The sequence below is a fragment of the Aptenodytes patagonicus genome, chromosome 1 (assembly GCF_965638725.1).
Source record: "Aptenodytes patagonicus chromosome 1, bAptPat1.pri.cur, whole genome shotgun sequence".
Classification (NCBI taxonomy): Eukaryota; Metazoa; Chordata; class Aves; order Sphenisciformes; family Spheniscidae; genus Aptenodytes; species Aptenodytes patagonicus.
Genome location: NC_134949.1, coordinates 80,719,913 through 80,738,955, shown reverse-complemented (window position 1 = coordinate 80,738,955; position 19,043 = coordinate 80,719,913). Strand labels below are relative to the sequence as shown.

The 19,043-nt window shown below is 38.9% G+C and overlaps 1 long non-coding RNA gene across 2 annotated transcripts in view; it reads right to left on the bottom strand.

The window, feature by feature from the left end:
* LOC143163288 (uncharacterized) overlaps positions 1 to 18,571 on the bottom strand; it is a 104,022-nt gene extending 85,451 nt beyond the window's left edge. For both annotated transcript variants that reach the window (XR_012995875.1, XR_012995876.1), the window contains exons 1-2: positions 18,483 to 18,571; positions 18,309 to 18,384 (exon numbers count right to left, since the gene is read on the bottom strand). This is a non-coding gene — a long non-coding RNA (uncharacterized LOC143163288). The remainder of the gene's footprint in view (positions 1 to 18,308; positions 18,385 to 18,482) is intronic.
* Positions 18,572 to 19,043: the final 472 nt, after the last annotated feature.

Below are 19,043 nucleotides of genomic sequence, written 5' to 3'. Positions count from 1 at the left end.
ACAGCATCAGCTCCTGGCAGTGCTTGTAGCTGATGGTCAGCAAAAATACCCATATACCTTAGACGAGCTTAGAGAGAGCAGTATGGCTCACGTGCAGCCACCAAGCCTGTCCTGGCTACAATCATCACATGGACCTGCATGTGATAGCCCCAGCAACGTCCAGATAGGCCTCCTGTGTCACTCATCAGCTTGCTGAGCATTACTGCAACGTAGCTAGATTAAGGAGGAGGACCCCCAAGATGGTCAGGGGGCTGGAGCATTAGCTCTGTGAGAAGAGGCGAAGGGAACTTCGCAAGAAGAGCTTGCTCAGCCTGGAGAAGAGGCGGCTTTGGCGATAGCCTTTCCATACCTGAGGGGAGGTTACTGAGAAGTTAGAGCCAGGTTGTTCACAGTGGAGCGTGGTGGGAGAACAAGAGACAACAGACATAAGTTGAAATATGAGAGGTTCAGGCTGGAAATAAGGAAAAACTTTTCTGCCATGAGGTTAGTCAAGCAATGGAAGAGGCTGCACAGAGAGGGTGTGCAGTGTCTGTGAAAGAGAAGGCTTTCATGACCCAACTGGGTGAAACCCTGAGCAATCTGGTCTGATCTCACAGCTGACCCTGCTTTGAGCAGGAGGTTGGACTAGACACCTCCTGAGGTCCCTTCCAACCTGAAGGATGATCCCATGATCATTCTGTGTGGCTGATCATTTCTGCCTAACTGGCATGTCTTCTGGAGTTAGTCTCTTCTCACAAGATTTTATCTGCTCTATTCAACCCTTAGAGCCCTTACTCTGACACCCTTCAGGCCTCAAGAGTATCTTATCTGACACCAGTGTTTTTTTTTTCTCTAAGAGCCAACTATTCTTTGAGGCACTTGAATCCCGAAGTATTTTAGCAAATACTCTGAAATCCATGAGTTGATTCTGGACTGTAATTGTTACTACCTAATGAGTAACCCTCCTACAGAGAAGGAACAAAATACCTGTAAAAAATTTTCCTCATCATGAACAAAATCCAACTTAGCTCAGGACATTTGTCCCTTATCTTTTCAAAAAATACAACCCCGTATCTGACCTTGACATATCCTTTCTCATGGGGGTCAAATCAGCTGCTAAAACTGCTAGTATAAATGTATTTCCATTATTTTTTTCCTGCATGTGTTCTACATTTTCAGCTCCCAAAGCATACTGCTGAGATCAAGACCAGCCCTGTGCAGCCAGGCAGCTTCCACATACAACAGAAAAATCAAAGTACATGCACAGCAAGACCCATGAAATAGATCTCTACACATGTACCTGTTTTTATGATGACTATAACACAGAGGGTAAAAACATAAATACGACAATATACAAAGGAACTGGGAAGCAACAGTGTTGAGCTACCTAGAACTCCAACGATCTGACATTTGAAAATGCTCGTTTGGCTCTTACATGGGGTCCTGGGTACATTTTGGTACACAGAGTTTATTTTTCAAGTCTAAAAATAGTGCATGAACTCACTGAAAAAAACTTAGTAGGAGTAGTAAGAAATAGACAGTTATAACAGGCCACCCCAAAAGTACTTCTAAACACAGCACAAACCTGCTATACTTTTATTAGAAGACCACCTTCCTAAAGCAACCGATCTTCATCAGTTCCTGAAGTGCTTTTGCTTAATTTCTTTTTCTTGTCCAGCTACGCTCTAACTTCATTTTGCTAACAAATATAATTTTCCCTAAGAAAAGATCAAGTGGGCAAAGCACGTTCCTACTTCTGGCACCAAGATATTACTGAGCTCCATAAGCTATGAAGGAGTTCCAAACTATGGCAAACAAGTCCCCCAAGGCTCACTTAGAAAAAAATATAAAAACACAGGTCTAACCTTGCCAGAGTGTCTGCCTCGTACATTCATAGAAACCTGCCTCAGAAGGAAAAAAAAAAAAAGAAAAAAAAAAATCTTTATTATGTATGAGGTACAGACCATCTGCAGCGGGCTCTGAGAGCCAACTTAAAAGGGGGGGGGGGCAGTGAGGGCAGTGTTCCCAGCTGCATTCACAGTCAGCAAAGATCCTGAGACTCAGAAGCTGTTTGTGAGTAGGAAAGAGATGGTGGATTAGGATGAAGAAGGATGTACAAGACCTATCATTGTAAAGGATGGAAAAAACTCAGTTACATACCTAGTGTGTGTAGGGGTTCTATGGAGAGGAACAACAACAAAGAAAACATGGTGAAGTCAAAAAATTCAGCCCATAAAAAAAGTTTTCTAGAAGAGCTCTCTCCCTGGCACTGTGGTGGAAGGGGCATACAGAGGGTAAGAAGGGATGATAATGTTATTAGTCTCGTTGTAATATGGACCACTGACCTCCTCGTGACATGGGAAGTAAGAATGGCAATGGCAGTAAACTGGTAGCAACGAAAAATTTGGGGAGGCTTTCTTTTTCACTCTCTCTTTTAAAGAATTAAATACATCTTTCCATATTAGTCTTATAAATTTTCTTGATTCTCTTGACACCTCTCTTCACTACTGCCACTACACATATCCATATTAGCTATTTACCATTATGCATACTCAATAACTCAATAACTCATACTCATAGCTCAATAACGTTTCATTTCTGGAAAGGAAAAAATAACCTTGTTTTTTAATTTTAACCACTGAAACTTGAGTTACGTTTAACTCTCCCACCAAAAAAACCCCCATGAGAACATATTTCTAACTTCTAGCAGCTTGCTATGCTTTTATGTGTTTGCAGTTCAATAAACAGGAGACAGTTACATTAACTATAAATGAACTGTGACTAGGTAAATATGAGTAAACCTTTCGAAGTGACTGTTGCTGATTCTGTCGGGAAGCAAATCTATTTACATCTCTATTCAAGCCAAAATCATCGCAAGTATTTGTCCTGTTACGTAAAAATTTGCTGGCTTTTTAAACACTACAAATTAAGCCCTGGTTTCACCGATATCCGTGGCTAAAATTCCGCTCACCTCTCTGGGGTCAGAATTTCACCTGGAATTTGAGTCTGCATACGGGCTGATCCTGTAAACACTTACCCATGATGGAAGGGGCACTGACATTTGAGCTCTGGTGAATCTTGCCGTCACACAGCTAAGTCACTTTTCCCAGCGGTCTGCTCCACCTAGCTGCTGGAGATTATGGCTCTCCATGCTGAATCAGCAAACACAGACCTAAGGCACGCTCCAGCAGCTTAGCAGAAAGTGATGCATTTCGAAGGGTTTGAGCTGAACCTGTGGGTTTTGCAATGAAGCAGCTAAGGTGTGGGCACACGTTCCCTTCTGCAAATTCTGCTGAGGAAGCACTAATGCCCAGTAAAAGGGTGGAGCAGGGAGTTTGGGGCAGTAGCAACTTAAACCACTTCAAGGAGGTTTGCCAGAGCTTGTCTGTCAGCACTCGAGCTTTACTCCTGTAAAGAATCCTATTGACTTCAAAGGCACTGCGTGCACCAGTGCAATTAGTGACATCCACGTTTGCAGAGAAGACTGAAGCCTAATTAAAATATGTGGTTTTTTTAAATGTGCACGATGACATCACTTTCACGTTGCTAAAGTACTACAAATACTGGGAGAAATAGTGCAAGATTACTGTACTTAAATTTGCTTATTTATTTAAAGTAAGGTCAATTTTGCATATGCCAATATCCATAGAAAACCTACTAACTGTACCCCTGCAAATCTATGCTAATCTGTATAGGCTAGCATAAATTAAGATGAGCCCTTGCTATAAAAATGCCTTTTTATCCACGTATCTAGGAATATGCTTATGCCAAAGCAGGGAATTTTAAGTTGTTTCCCAGACTGTTCCTGGATCCAACTGCAACCTGTTTATTTTGACCTCAGTTCTTAGAAACTGTTGATGCCACGGTAGAAATATGCTGTGTGTTCCAACAGGCAACAAACAGTCCTAATGACAGAATACTCCATCTGTGCTGCCAGAGCGTACAGCCTTAGTCTATAGCTCATATATGCTCTAGCTGAGCAGGAATCCTCCAAATGCAGAGAGAGCAGGAATGTAACCTGCGCTGCAGCTCATATTGCAAGGTATGGTCTGACATGACAAAACTACCCGAAACAGGCCTTTGTAGAGAGTCCGAAGTTAGCCGGTTTACATCAATATAATCCAAATGCACCAGCAGCACTTTTATTCTGCCCTCCCTGTTCCAATTTTATTACCTACAGGCTTTTTAATGTTTCAAAACTACAAAGTCAAGCAAGCTGACTTAAAAATTGTCCAGTGCTATCAAAAGGTAAGAGTTAAAGCACGCAGAACATATGGCACTATTTACAGCAGGCTAACACACTGAATTCAAGGCAATTTTCCATCAACCTCATACTCTGGAAAAGGTATATTACAGAAAAATGCATGTGGGGATCCTTTAATTTTTCTTGCATCTTCTCTTCTTATATGATGCAGCTGTGGAGCAACACCCACTGGTATTGGTAGCATGAAACAGCGATCCTTTCCTTTTACCAAGGTCTGGTACCAATTACCATGGATTTAGAGGCACTATATAAAAGACAGTGCTGATTTGTTTCTAAATTTGTATCTTGATTAAACTGTCAGACTATAGCACAAAAGCAGAGCTTACCTGACTTTAAAATGCTACTACAATAAATTATCCAAGAAGTGCAGTACAATTTGAAAATGCTTATAAACGGATCAATACTATGCTTTATGTTTAGATTTTAAATTTTGCTCATGCCAAATCAAATGGAATAGAAGCAGCATTTTATATTCAAACTGTAAACTCAGTGTGTTCCAAATAAAAACTGTATGTGAGGAGAGACTGTGAAGCAGGATTTTAAAAATCAGCAAGTTGGCCAAGAGAATAACAACGGCATTATTATTTTCAAAATTACTTTTAACTGTATTTTAGTACACAAAAAAGCAAATATGAAAGGCCAAAACTCATATTCTCAGGAACACTGATGTAAACCTCCACGGGTCAGAATAGTGTTTTTCAGCATTTACTTCTGTAAACAGAGCAGAATTTGGTCTCACTCTCTTAAAGCAAAGTCGTTTCCCCCAGAACAGCTTCAATGATACTGAATACACTTTAACTATCTAGAATTTCAACATCTAGGATTAGTGCTGTAAACATACACAGCGACTGCAGTGAAATGAAAGAAAAAGTCAACATAAACACGGTGAAGCAAAAGCGAGATCAGCCATGCAGAACTTCCAAAAAGTAGTTTAGGAATTAAACTACTGTTATTAAAGCTACTGTTATTAAACTACGGTTATTAAAGCTTTAACAGTATACTGAATCATTCTGCATAATGCAAATATTATTAAAAAAAAAAAAACAGATTCATTTTCAATCATGATTACCAGCCATCGCTTTTCCTAAAGCTTCTGCTTTTTTTGCCAATGTTCTTGTATGTCCTAACACATTTTTTCTACTTACTTTTAGATGGTATCCATGTCAGAAAATAGCTATTCTAAATCAACTAATTAGCATGCACCCTTCCAGAGAGGGAATATATGATAAAAGTATTACATAGTGAAGTTCAGGCATATTTTTATACCCTCAAAAGAGGGTAATTGATCCGCCCCTCTCCCCAGTTTCAAATGTGGAACTTGGCTGCTATGGGTTCTTTCCCACACAAATCAAGCCTTAGCTCTTTTGAATTGAAACAATATGGGATGATTATTGTGGGAAATTTTTTACTGTTACTGTAATTTAAAACTTTCTGTACCCAATTTTGCATTTTCTATAAATCAAAAACCCATTTCACTTAGGGCTACAATTAAACAGAGGAAATCAAAGACTAACTTCTAAGCAAGTCTTGCTATTAATCATAGGATGAACTAGTAGTACAACTACTTTTACTGCAGTTTCTTTCTGCCTGAGAACTACATTTTAATCTAAAGCTTGAGCTCTTTAGAAGAGACTGTGTCACAGATGAGACAAATTAAATAAAGGTATACTAAATGGTATAACATTGCATGCTATTTAAGATGGAAGGAAAAAAAAAAACCCCAAAGCATACCGACTTCTGTAGTAACTCCAAAAAAATCACTAGCTACAATACAATCAATCACAGTTATTTATAGAAGCCTCTCTCACCTTTTGACACAACAGAAGCCTGCTAAAAAGTATAGCACTGGCAATGTTTGCACTAATGCAATGCTACTAGAGATAACTATTCAGGGTCTGATGCTGCAATTACAGAAGGTTTCGTGCTTTTTCTTTCACCAGAAGCAGCCACGGAGTCATGTCGTTTACTTTATGTATCTGAATTGAAATATATTTTTTTCTCCTTTTTAAAGAAAAATTTACAAGAGCAATTGATTTCAACATCAAAATTTAAATTTAAAATACGACATACAAATGCAAAATTAAAATACTAGTGAAAAATGAAACCGTGTAAACTTAGGGCTTCTGTTTTTTCAAATTGGAAGTCAAAATGATGCATTTTTATTTCCTAAAAGGAAAAATGCATCTTGATTGCTAGACAAAATAAAATATGAACTCTTAAATCAACAGAAAGACATGTTTCACCCAGCTGTCTTGATTTTTTTTCCCTCTGTTTCTCAAAAAAAATTTTATGTCATTACTGTTTTTCAGTGCCCAGATATTTTTAGGGAGAGGTTTAATGCCTCATGGTGTTACTCTTTGCAAAACTCCTACAGAGGTACAAGTCACCGCATTATTTGCAGCAGGACATCCACAGCAAGAATAAGCAATAATAGTAATTTATTCACAAAATATATACTCAAATAAAAATTGGCTTCCAGTTAAACACAGTATGTAATGTGTATATTCCATGCTAAAGAGGAACCTTTTACTGACTGCGAGGTAAAATTAAAATGTATCTTGTAAAAATTCCCATTTTTTTAAAATCAGAGACAAAGAAAATAGCTGCGAAGAGTTTGGGGAGTTATTGGAATGGCTTCTTACAAAAGCAAAACAAAAATCTTCCCAACACTGACTTACTGTTCAAATACTGTGTTTCAATAGAACACCAACAGAAAAGTTTTCACCTCTAAGAAAAATGAGGTTTTAAAAAGTAAATGACTTACCGAGACTACAGATTGAGACATTATTTTATTATTGATTTTCTTCCTAACGAAGATTTCTAATGTACTCACAGATCTCATTATCTCTGACAATGAACTCCTGGAGCAATCAACACCTCTGTTTCTCAAGAAGCGCATTCAAAACATGTCAGTTTGCCTGTGACACAAAGAGTTCCCAGGTCTTCGCTTCAGTGTGCTGAAACTTGCTCATCATTTTGAGTATACCATTTACCGAGTTGAAGGAAAGGGGAACTTCTCATTTTGTCTTCCTCTCTGATCTGAGCATCAGGCAAAGGCAGGTACTGACTACACAGGAGATGCACAAGCCAAAACAATTCCTGGAACCACAGCCTTGCCTACCAGTAATTTTGGAAAGACTGGATGTGAATTAGCCTAAAGAGTAAAGAAAGAAAAAGTGGTGAAAACCCAAAAATCAAACCCAGGAGTTTTGAAATCTTGTGCAAACAGCATGAAAAAAACTGGAGCACTTACTCCATTTAGATAGTTACAAACCCTGCCCAACTTAACAGTCTCAACTAAAACATTTGTCCGTTCTCTTTTTCTTCAGAGGTTTATCACACTAATTTCTCCCATTTGATCTCAAACGATACTGTAAACTGAAGAGGGAAACTGCCTGCCCTGGCTAGCTTACACCTGGGTGCTCAGGACGCCTACACACAGCTTGGATTGGAAGTGTTCTCACACCACAGGTAATGAGAACATAAGAAGACAGGTTACCAGAAGCACTCACGAGCCAGCTGGAGACATCTAAATGCAAGCACTAGAACATGCTTGGGGCCCGGCAACACTCACCCAAAGATTTTCAGCACCATTAATAATCAGGCTATAAAGCTCTCAAATTGGGCAGAGGATTACTAGGAAACATTTCAGAAAACTCTGGCTGTAGGTCTCCTGTATTTTCACTTTTGGTTCAAAGCACTATTTTTCACACAATACCAGCTGCAGATGAGAGAAGAGGTGAAGCAGTGGTAGGAGGGGGAGAGGACATGGAAGCAACACGGTCTGGGACTACCAGCGGGTGCAAAATTAGGTCCTGTGCACGAGCATCTGCAGGATTTGATTGTCACAGGCACACTTATTAAAAATGTAAGGAAAAAAAACCATTTTTTACAGTATTCATTAAAACACAGCTGGCCTTCTGCAGTTAACTGAAGCAGTACAGCTTTAGCTGGCTTGAAGCTGTCCACATGGTGGAACCAGTGTGGCTCTCTGCGCTCAGTCAAATCCTTGCCTGCTTCCCAACCCTGTGCACCACGTGCGTTGTGTGTCTGGGGCACTCTCCAGTGTAGCTGTGCCCTTGATGAGAATGAAAATTGTAGACAGGGTGACTGAGACAGCCTGCTCACTTGAGCTGACTGTAATTTGCTACACAACGCCAATGCTGCACGAACCAGGCACACTTGCCTGTCTTCTAGAAACTAAACAGAGGATAGGTTGCTGTAAAAAGAAATAAATCCTAAACTCAACTACATTCAGGCAAGCAGTACGATAAAAAGAATGGAATTATCAGAGAAAAAAAAAGTGTCAGCAAACAGAAGATTTAATATATGCCAGTGTCTATATTTTAAAAAGAGTTCCCTCCCAGTTTTCTATTATGCAGGGAGCACATAAAATGTTATGATTTGTAAGTTTTAGTTTCCATGGTCATTGTTTATTATTCTGTGAAGGCTTGCGTTTTTGCTTTTTTTTTTAGTCAATTATCTAATTAATTTCCCCATACAATCTTAAGGTGCTACCAACATACTGGATTTTAATTACTTGTACAGCAGAATCCTAAACTGGAAGGGCAACAGACCAGGCAATTTCACAGCATCTTTCTATTGAGCTGTTCTGATCAGACTTAGACTTTAATTTGGGGTATATCCATGCAGGTGCTGCGTGTTGCAATCTCTCCTATTACTTATGAATGCATAAAACAGAGTGACTAATTTACAGGATGGTGGTGATGAAAGAAACCTCATGGCAAGTAAGCAAGAGAGCACATAAACTTCCACTTTGGTAGAGAATACTACCGAATTTTGGGAGGCAGAGGAGTCACCTCCTAAAGCTATGAGTGAAAGTCTCCATTCAAAGGAAGTCGAGGACTAGAATAGCAGCTGCAACACAGATCTAGAGTATGAGATGCCGCCTTGTGCAAAGCAGTATTTAACCCCTCGAATTCTGCAGGCACTGCATTTCAAAATTGTTCACAACTTCTCCCTTCCCAGCTCAGTGTTCTCCACATGTATGTTGTACGTGGTTTATTCAGAAATCAACTGTTTCTCATGGAAGAAAGCTCATGGGCAATGTCAGAGTTATCTCCAACTTACAAGGGGAGGTGCTGAAGCAGAAAGGAGGAGGAAACTCGAAGAAGCTCTCACTGTTACACCCAAGGCTGAGTGTAAAAGAATCTCCCAACTTCTTACTCATTTTTCCAGACAAGGGCACCACGACTCCCACATAAGAATACTTCATCAAGGCCTAATTTCTGGACAATAGCATGTCTAAGATACATAATTTACAAATTAAAGGATATTGTATTAAAGGATAGAACAGTAACTAGACAAACTCTCGGGACTGCAGATTATATTGATCAGAAAGCGTTAACACCATTGATTTCAATGGCACAATAAAAATTATTCTTTGTACCCAGTATTTCTCCCAGTGGCTTCTACAGCAGTAGTTCATAGTACATAAAGGACATAAAAAAAGCTGTGTGCTATCTGAAGTGGTTTGAGTGGGACTTACAACTCTGTGCAGGCCCTGAACTAGTCATCTGCAAAGAGGTGAAATTCACTCTGTGAAGAATGGCTTTACTTTTTTTAATTGCCATTAGAAGTAATACCCACTAGACAGCGACATGAAACACAGTCATTGATCACCTGGATAAACCTTTTCACTATAAACATTTTTCAAAAATACTCACACAGGGCTGTAACAAAGTCTGCAAGTGCACTGACAAAGTAATTTTTCAGCTTGATCTCTTGACGTTAATTGAATTGTGTATCTTTTCTATTTGTTCTTCCACTATTTGCAACTTTAAAACTAATATACACAGTTAAGGCGCAGGCCTGGCTTTTCACAGATGGAAAAGCTTGCTAGCTCTTCCTGCTGAACCTTCAATTAATCTGTATTTTAGGTTAGATTGTATCTCAGGAGGAACACGAAAAGTTACAAAATTCAGGGATTTGACACTGGCTCACCCACCCCCCTTTTCCAGGTGAAGTTCAATCCACCACCAGGCGGGTATGTGCTCTTCCACGTATTCAGCTCGGCAGGCATCGGAAGTTAAAAGGCTTGCAGCAATTATTTTGACAATAATGGAATTTTAGTGCTTCTGTGTCCAACCCAGAACCTTATATGGGTGCAAAACTGCCATATCCAACCAACAGTGTAAAGAAATCTATTTTGGGAAGAGAATTATGCTCATACTTTAAGTTCCTTCAACTTGCTAAAACTGATTGCAAGATTTGGACTGCAGTGTCACAGACTGAATAAATATTCACCAGCAAGTACATATATGCACGTGCAGTTATCTTCATAAAGGTACAACTATTTTGTTGTCACTCCTGACTTCCACACTGGCCCGCTCTTCACAACAGGCACAACCACGTTTCAGTTTGCTTTTCTCTCCCAAATCAGTCCTCTTTTTCTATAGACTCTAGACCACCTTGTTCCCTGCCGGCTGTATCCGCAGCCAAGTGTTATTCCTTACCCGCTTGCCTCAAGCAACGCTGTAAGTTTTGACTCCTGAAAGCATTTTGGGCAAAAAAATACAAGCACACGATGGATACCATTTTTATCCTGTTAAACACAACCCCCTGAGAGCGTTTTGTGTTACAGAGAAGAAAGTAATTGCCACTCTAAATAAAGTACTAAATAGCATCTTACATGTGTACACGTGAATATTACATGTTCAACTTCAGAGTATTTTTTGTATGCATGCACTCCTATTTTGTGTAAATAAAAGTGATCTCATACATGAAACATATATTGTAGAGTGGGTTATACTTTAAATGAAATAATTTTATAGAGACACTCAGAAGGCACCAAGGAGACAGTAGAAATAATTGTTTTAGTATAATTTAAAATGTAAATGTCATGTAATATGTAATTTAAATGTAAATCTGCACCTTAAACCTTCAATCCATCAATGTAAATCTCCATTTAAGAAACAAAATTTCCATGTGATCATGTTAATTCCTCCTTCTCTAATAATTATAGAATGAGAAATCTATAACCTTCCATTAAAAAACTGGTAACTATCTTCATAACAGACTGAGTTGGAAAACTATTTAAAAAAATGGTTACTAATAAAAATAGATTTAAAGATGTGAATGGTTTATTCGCATAATAACTAAGCAACAAAAACCACCCTATATTTCACACTGCATTAAAAACAAAAACCAAACCCCATGACGAACCCCCACAGCAAAATTTTTATGTGCATGCCCTTTGGGCCCATAACAGAGTTTATATCCATTTTGGGATAATATGATCAATTCCTTCCCATGCACGCTGCAATTCATAAATGCATGCTGGAGTAGGAAGAATACCAATGCTGTGTCCCTTAAAACAAGAAAGCAAGATTCTGACACTCCGTGGTTTAAATTAGACAAAGTAAGAAGGTAAAAAAAGCTAACCGCGTAAGTCCATAAGGTCATGCAGAATGTAGCGTTCTTGAAATGCACTTTAAGAGTCATTCGAGTTCAGGCTTCCTGTATCAGGTTTTTAAATTAGTGTTACTTTGGTTTGAGAGTATAATCCAAAACTCTGATATCTGTGGGAGACTTTCCACTGACTCAGGACTGGATATACTATTTTGTTTCCTACAGACAAATAAGAAAATACATCTCATCTGCCAAAGGTAACAAAAATATCATGAGAACTCTCCTTCCTTTGCTGGGGGGGGTGGGGTGGTGTGGTGGGGTGGTGTAGAATCTACAACCAGAGAGAAAAATAAATATCAAAAAAGAGGAAAAAAGGAATGATTTCAAAGAGTAAAATCTTTTGAAAATAATACTTGCTGTATATACAAATGTAGAAGTAAATACACCAGAGCTCTTTGTGTATGGGTAGCAAAACACATACAGTGATCAAAATCTCTTGGATGCAATCAAATAGCTTTCCCACCCTTTTGCACACTGAATTCCAATAAAAAGCAAGACTAATTCTGAAAAGATTGCCAATGCATTTAAAAGTCCATGTCAAAGCTTTGTGTTCACCAACCCAGTACTTCCTGAACTGAAACAAGTAACTGTCCATCTAAAACACAGTAAATATTTGTAACTTCTTTATGGTTATTACATCTTGCAGATGAAAAAGTAAATGAATTCTTCTACAGCTTTATCTTCTGGACAGAACAAAGTCTTTTCTATCACCTATCCTATTGCGATCCTGTAAGACCAGGATCTGTGAGCAATGTACAAATTCAATACATTACTGTGAGCAATGTATTAGAAAGAATAATATAACTCGTGTTGAAAAATCAGTATTAAGTGTATCACCTTTACAGAAACCCCAAATTGACCTCTACCTCTGATGAATTAACTTCAGTGTGAAGTATCTTGGCCTACCATGGTTGTAAAACACAAAAACACTATCACATATTTCTCTAAGCTACTCAGTGCCACCGCCTGCCCCCCCCAGCATTAAAATAAATAGACTTAATGGTGCTGCTTCTTGTTTTCTAGCTCCTGAGATCAATTGTTTCCAGTGTACTTTTCTATTTTTGAAATTAACTAAAATAAGAAAAAATGAAATAGAGAAAAATAAAGAAAACAAGACAAGTTTCAAATAATGCTATTTTTTCTAATTTGGCATCCCAAAAAATATTTGTGTCTGTAGTTTTAAAAGCACGTGAACTCTTTTATTATTAAAATTGAAGCTGCCTTCTCCTTCTGGAAATGTCCGCTTACATTGACAAAAGAATTTCAGGAGCTGAATGAATGCCACAGTAAACATATCTGTATGCAGGTATCTGAATACATGGGCAACATGCTAAGCGTACCTCAGATTTAAAGTGTTGCAAAATATCAGTCAGCAATTCAAACACAATCAATCAAAGGCTATAGAAAATGATGACTTAAATTAATATTTAATAAAGGTATATTAGTTATTATAATAATAAATTCATTTTTCCTTAGCTCCTCTTCCTTTCCCTTTGCAAAATCTTAAATCGGTATCCAAAGCAATTTACTTTTCTATTTGTGTTTTAACAAGTTTGAAAAGAGCAAATCACTTTGAAACTCCCAGAGAGATTGGATGGGAGCTAAATGTTTTTCCTTGGCAGATAACAGGATATGACGGTTGAGGTTAATTTAAACTTACGTGTATAAAATAAATAAGTGGTACATTGCCATCTTAAATCTACAGACTCCTTCCAAAAAGACTGCCTAATTTAAATAAAGAATGCATAAGGTAATGCATCAACTACACACCAAATATGGAACCAACATTCACTCTTTTTTTATTCATAAACCTCTCATTTGGAGCATCAGTGAGATGAAGCTCTTCAGAGTCCCGTCCCCCCCCGCCTTTTTTAAAAACAAAACAAAAAACCATGATCAATGCTTAGACATGTATTTTGGAGTATCATGCCTGGACAATTTTTATGAGAGTTTTGAAAAGTTTTGTGGAAGACCCCGAAAACCACTATAGCAGTCAGATCATTATTGCAAACTATTATGTATATAGGCTTAATCCAAATCCCATTTGAAGTCAATGGAAAAACCCCTGTCACCTTCAGAGGCCTTTGGATCAGATCCTTTGTTTCCAGAGGTACGGCACAGCAAATTTCAAACGTATGCAAGAGGGAAGAATGTACAACTACTAAACAACTGGTAACACTAATCTTCTGTGAAAAAAGACTGTTTTTACAAAAGGCAACTCAAAAAGATAAGATCTTATATTTGACGGCATATATTTTTAAAAGACAGGCTGCAAAGGGCCTGATTCTGGGTATTTTATTCCTGCATATCCACCTACGAATCAAAGCACCTTAAACAGAATGACGTTCTATTTTGGAGATCGTAAGTCAAATTTTACTGAAATCCTACTAGTACTGGGGTCACTAAGAGATTTAAAATATTCTACATGAGTGCAGGAATAGCTGTGGACAACGTTCTGCATTGTTCCTTGGAAAAATCACAAATTGGTTTGCTCGCTGGTGAGAAGTTATAGGCCAGATTTATTAGTGATTCCACAAATGTGCATACATACTACTTAGTGAGTATCTGGGTAGAGGGGGATTGCTCCAAAGCCCATCAAACTCAACAGAATTCATCCTATTGTGGATCAGGCATGGAGTCAAATGCATAAACAAGTAGAGATTTGCACAGCCAGTACAATTTACAGTAGCATAAACTCAGGACTTGCAAAAGTGCGTGTGCACTTTAAAACATCTGCCCCGCCATTTTATATCTACTGGGATCACTCTACTTATGAATGTCTATTGTGCTGGCTACAGGGATTTCAACTTTTTGTCTTCTGGCTGCAATCATAAGTCTAGCTAGCTGTATGCATACTGAATAAATTAATACCTATCTTTGCAAAAATCAAATTCATTGTACAAGCACACACGCTATATGAACACATATGTAGCTATGAAGAAACGTGTTCTACAGTATGTCTTATTTGAGAAACAAAGACATGCAATCGTATTTCTAAATTTTTTTTTTCTTCTCAGACAGATACAGGCGCCATAAATCAAAATTAAAACTGTATGGCAGAACTGCTTTGTTATATATATTAGACCTCCACGACAACCACCATTGCAGGGGGAGAAGAAGGGAGGGCTGATTACCTGCACCTGTCTCAAGCTGAGAGCGACTGATGCAGTTAGTAGGGAAAATGCCTAATTAGAGCGCATTTCCATTTTCTTGAGGGAAGGTGTCACGATCACAGGCCTGCCCATGCCCTGAGCACCCATGTGCACAGGAGACTTGGAACGCTGCCGTATGAGGTAAAAGGCCCTGCCGAGGTTTACCACGCCACAGGAATATGTGGCACATGGACGGAGGCCGATTACAGTGAAACCATTCTGCCTGCGAGGGAGCTGCTGAAACACTGACTGGATGTGAATTACACCCCTCCTCCCCCCCGAAAAAAAAATTTTTTCAAAAGAAATCTGGACGAAACAGGGCATTCCTTCCACTCCTCCTTTTATTTCTCCTTACAAAATGTTTATGAATACTAGGCACGTACTAGGAGAAGGCAGTGCTGTACCAATACAGCCATACAAAATACAATCCAGCCTTAGAGTCTTACGTTATCTTCTATATTCAATGGAGACGAGAACTCCGGACTGCACCCACACCTGAAAGTGGTAACTCCTGCTCCATTCTCTTTCTCTTTCTTCTCTCCACCTCCTCCCTTTTCCCTCTCCCTTACCCACAATAAAATCTCCCTTAACCTGATCCTAACCTGGCAGCGTTCATCCAGGCAAAATTCCAATTAATTTCAAAAAGTTTAGCCTGAATAAGGACGCCACACGTCCCATTTATTATCTGTGAAAGTAACCATCACATCGTAACCCACTTATTTGTGTTAAATGCTGTGGACTACACTCCTCTTGTTTCATTGCAAGCTGCTCTCTGCCTTGCACGTAACAGTGCTCTCTGTTGAGCACTCTGTATTACTCGCAGGCCTAGAACATACGTACCTTTCCCTCGTGTTCCCCGCTTTCTCCGCATTAGTATCTTTCGGTAAAAGCCATATTTTTAGTCAAGATAGGTGGGAGTTTAAGAATAGACTATTGATTTATCAGCAACACCTTAAATATCCTTTTGGAGGATAAAAATCCATTTGGAGGATGGGGGAAAAAGACTGAGTTTGGAGCAAAACCAGTGCATCTTAGATTATTTTCACTGTGTTTCACTCAATTATTATCTGAAAATATGCAAAACTTCATCCTAGCCAGCTATAAAAAAATTCTTTTAATTAAGCAAAGTATTGTCTATGCTTTTAATTTTTCATTCCATGCACCAAACATTTTGTACGAAAATCTTGGCAGTCCATCACAAAACACTTTCAAAATGCAAATGCTCTAGCTCATGTGCATAATTCCTGAAGGCATTCATCTGAGGGGCTGAATATTTCTATCAGCAGCTATATTTCAAGTTACAGACTAAAAATAATTTTAAATTTAAAACCTGGAATTCACCAATCTAATGAACAGATTTTAATCCTTCTTCAATTAACATACACGTGATCTTTATGCACTGCTACATTCATTTTCAGCATGCTTATAGAAATCCTCACTGTGAAATAAACCAGTAATAAGGCAATTCTGCTTCTTTTACTTTCACAGCTATCATTTCTAGCAAGCCACCACAAAATAATGAACTAATACACCAGAAGCAATTTTATATTCCTCTAAGTGCTAGTCCTCAGCAACAAAACAACCCCAACAAGTATTACAACCTAAGAAAAAGAAATCCTCTTTAGACAAACAGCATCATTAGGAGCCATATCATTGAGTACTCTGAAATTTCTCAGTGAGGAGTGTTTAGCAGTTTGTGATTTTATAAGGACGACTACAAGTTAAAACGCTCAACTAATATTTTATTTACATTGTACTGTGCAGCTACTACAGGCCTCTAAAAAGTACTTTGAAGAAATTCATTTTAGCTATCACCAAGCCATACGTTCCTAAATTCCTTTCTTAATCTATACAGTTCACTAAAACATTCGCTACTTACTTTGAGCTTGATTGGCCAATAAATACTGCTTTACTAAAGTTATGAGTTGTTTTTCAGTTATGTTGCCATAAAACAGTCCAAATGCAATGCCAATACGGAGATGGTTTTGATACAATGCTGTCAATGGCCTGAATTAAAACTGGTTTTGTAGAAGTCACTAGGTATTTTCTAATTATTTGGGGGAGGGGGGGAGGGTTGTGGAGGAGAAAAACCCCAAACTTACTTGGATTTGTTATTTACTTTAACTCCTGGATATAAATAAAATTAAAGGGAAAAGATTAAAATATTTTACAAAAGCATCCCATTTTTTCAGTGTAGAGAAAAGCATTTTGTTTTACAAATATATATGAAAGGACTAGTTTCCTCATAAAGTGTCTTTAAAATACATTTATTTCCAGATACTTTAATTTGCACATGCACTTGTCTATATAAAGAATACAAAGTATTATAATAGGTCTGGCCATTTCATAGTAGTAATAAACCTTAAGCGTATAACCTTCTGCCAAATTGTGTCTAACTCAGTACATCTATATCCACATGCTACTTTGATCTATAAATGGCATTACTCTAATATTTAAGTATTATACTTAAAATAAATTCCTTCATTAACACCCGAAGAGCAAGAGAAAGAGAGTGGGAGTGTGCATGAGCATGTGCCCGTGCGCGCACGTAAAAGATAAAGAAGAAAATACACTTACTGCACTTATGGACCTTTAAAGGCCACCAAAACTAGTATTTTAAAAATATATGATAAAAATTATAATTATAAACTAATCCTGAACAATTCCAGGTATAATAAAATTTAAATACGAACCCTGAAAATATTTATGTCCAAATTCACGTTGCTAAGACAATCAGGAAATGTAATGAGATACAATTACTGAAGATCATCACACGGTTACCTTAAAAAAATATTAGCTGAGAAATGTGAACACGTACCCTCATGTATACACACACAAATGGCATAAAACCCTACGTACTTGTTAGCAGCTGCATTAGAACCGCTCTGCACATGGATGTTTAATAATGTTTCAGACGTACTGAAATATTAAATAAATATAAAAACTTGCACCACCCAACTTTGTTTGTTTCTTTTCTTGAGCTTCCCTCTATTTTATTTTTTTTAAAAAGGGGGGGGATGCCATTCAAGAAAGAAGCTGTATTGTAATCAATGAAGGCAAGACTGGCACAAGTCCTAGAACATTTGCATTCAGAAATAAAAGCTGTGATCGACCTTTGTCTGCTAAGAAAATGAAGCTTGCTGGTTTTAAACAGACTAGCGAAGGGAGGGGCACACTTGATAGAGAGGGAGAAGAGAACCTAAAAAATAGCAACAATAGCAAATATTAGTATACCACATCCCTAATAGCCAGCAAGCGATCATCCTGAATGAGCCTAAACCTCGCCGGGCTGATAACGTACTACTGGTTAATAATAAATTAATAGGCAGACGCAAGCCAATTTGCCGATACCCACGTAGTTTCCGAAACTTAATTTTCCTACTTGGTAATTACTCGCCGCTCATGCCATCGTAGCGGTGCATAAACACGAAATGCTGGTGCACGTCAAGGGGGAGCAGGGAAGCGATGGGAAAGCAGCTTACCCTGCGCAGAGCGAGAAGCCAGCCTCGGGGAGCCGCCGATGTGGTGGTGGTGTTCACCTTGCAGCTCTGCAGTCTCCTGGAAAAGCAGGCAGAAGGCACTGAGCGAGCTCTGTGGCATTTCTCGCCCTTGCAAGTGCATGCAGGCCTGGGAGAGGAGGGGAAGGCGGTCCTTACCTAGCAACCGGCGCCGGCTTCTCCTCCGCCCGCTCCCCTGCCACAACTGCCCCCGGCTGCCAGCGCCCGGCAGCAACAATGGGCGGCTGCGAGGGGTGGCATGAAAGGGAGGGAAGGGAAGGGAAGGGAAGGGAGAAGTGAAGGGAGGGAGGGAGGGAGGGAGGGAGGGAGGGAGGGAGGGAGGGAAGGGAAGGGAAGGGAAGGGAAAGGAAGAGAAGGGAGGAAGGGAAGGGAGGGAGGGAGAGAGAGAGACGGAGGGAGAGAGGAGGGGAGGGGAAAAAGAGAAGCGTGTTAAGCTTGTCTGGTAGTTAACAAGTCTTGAATGAAGAATGTTAGCAAACAGACAAACAGCATGTCTGATGCATGCTAATAGTCCTGGCTTCACCACTGACACTATGAATAATTCAGTAGAAAGGAGGGAAAAGAAGGAAAAAAAAGAAAGAGGCACCCTCCACCCTCCCCTTCACGCTTTCAAACGTCTGCAGAGAAGACGAGAATAAAAACTATGCCGCAACTTTCTCCTTTCCACCCATCGCTAAGAAAATATTCGGCAAAAAGGCC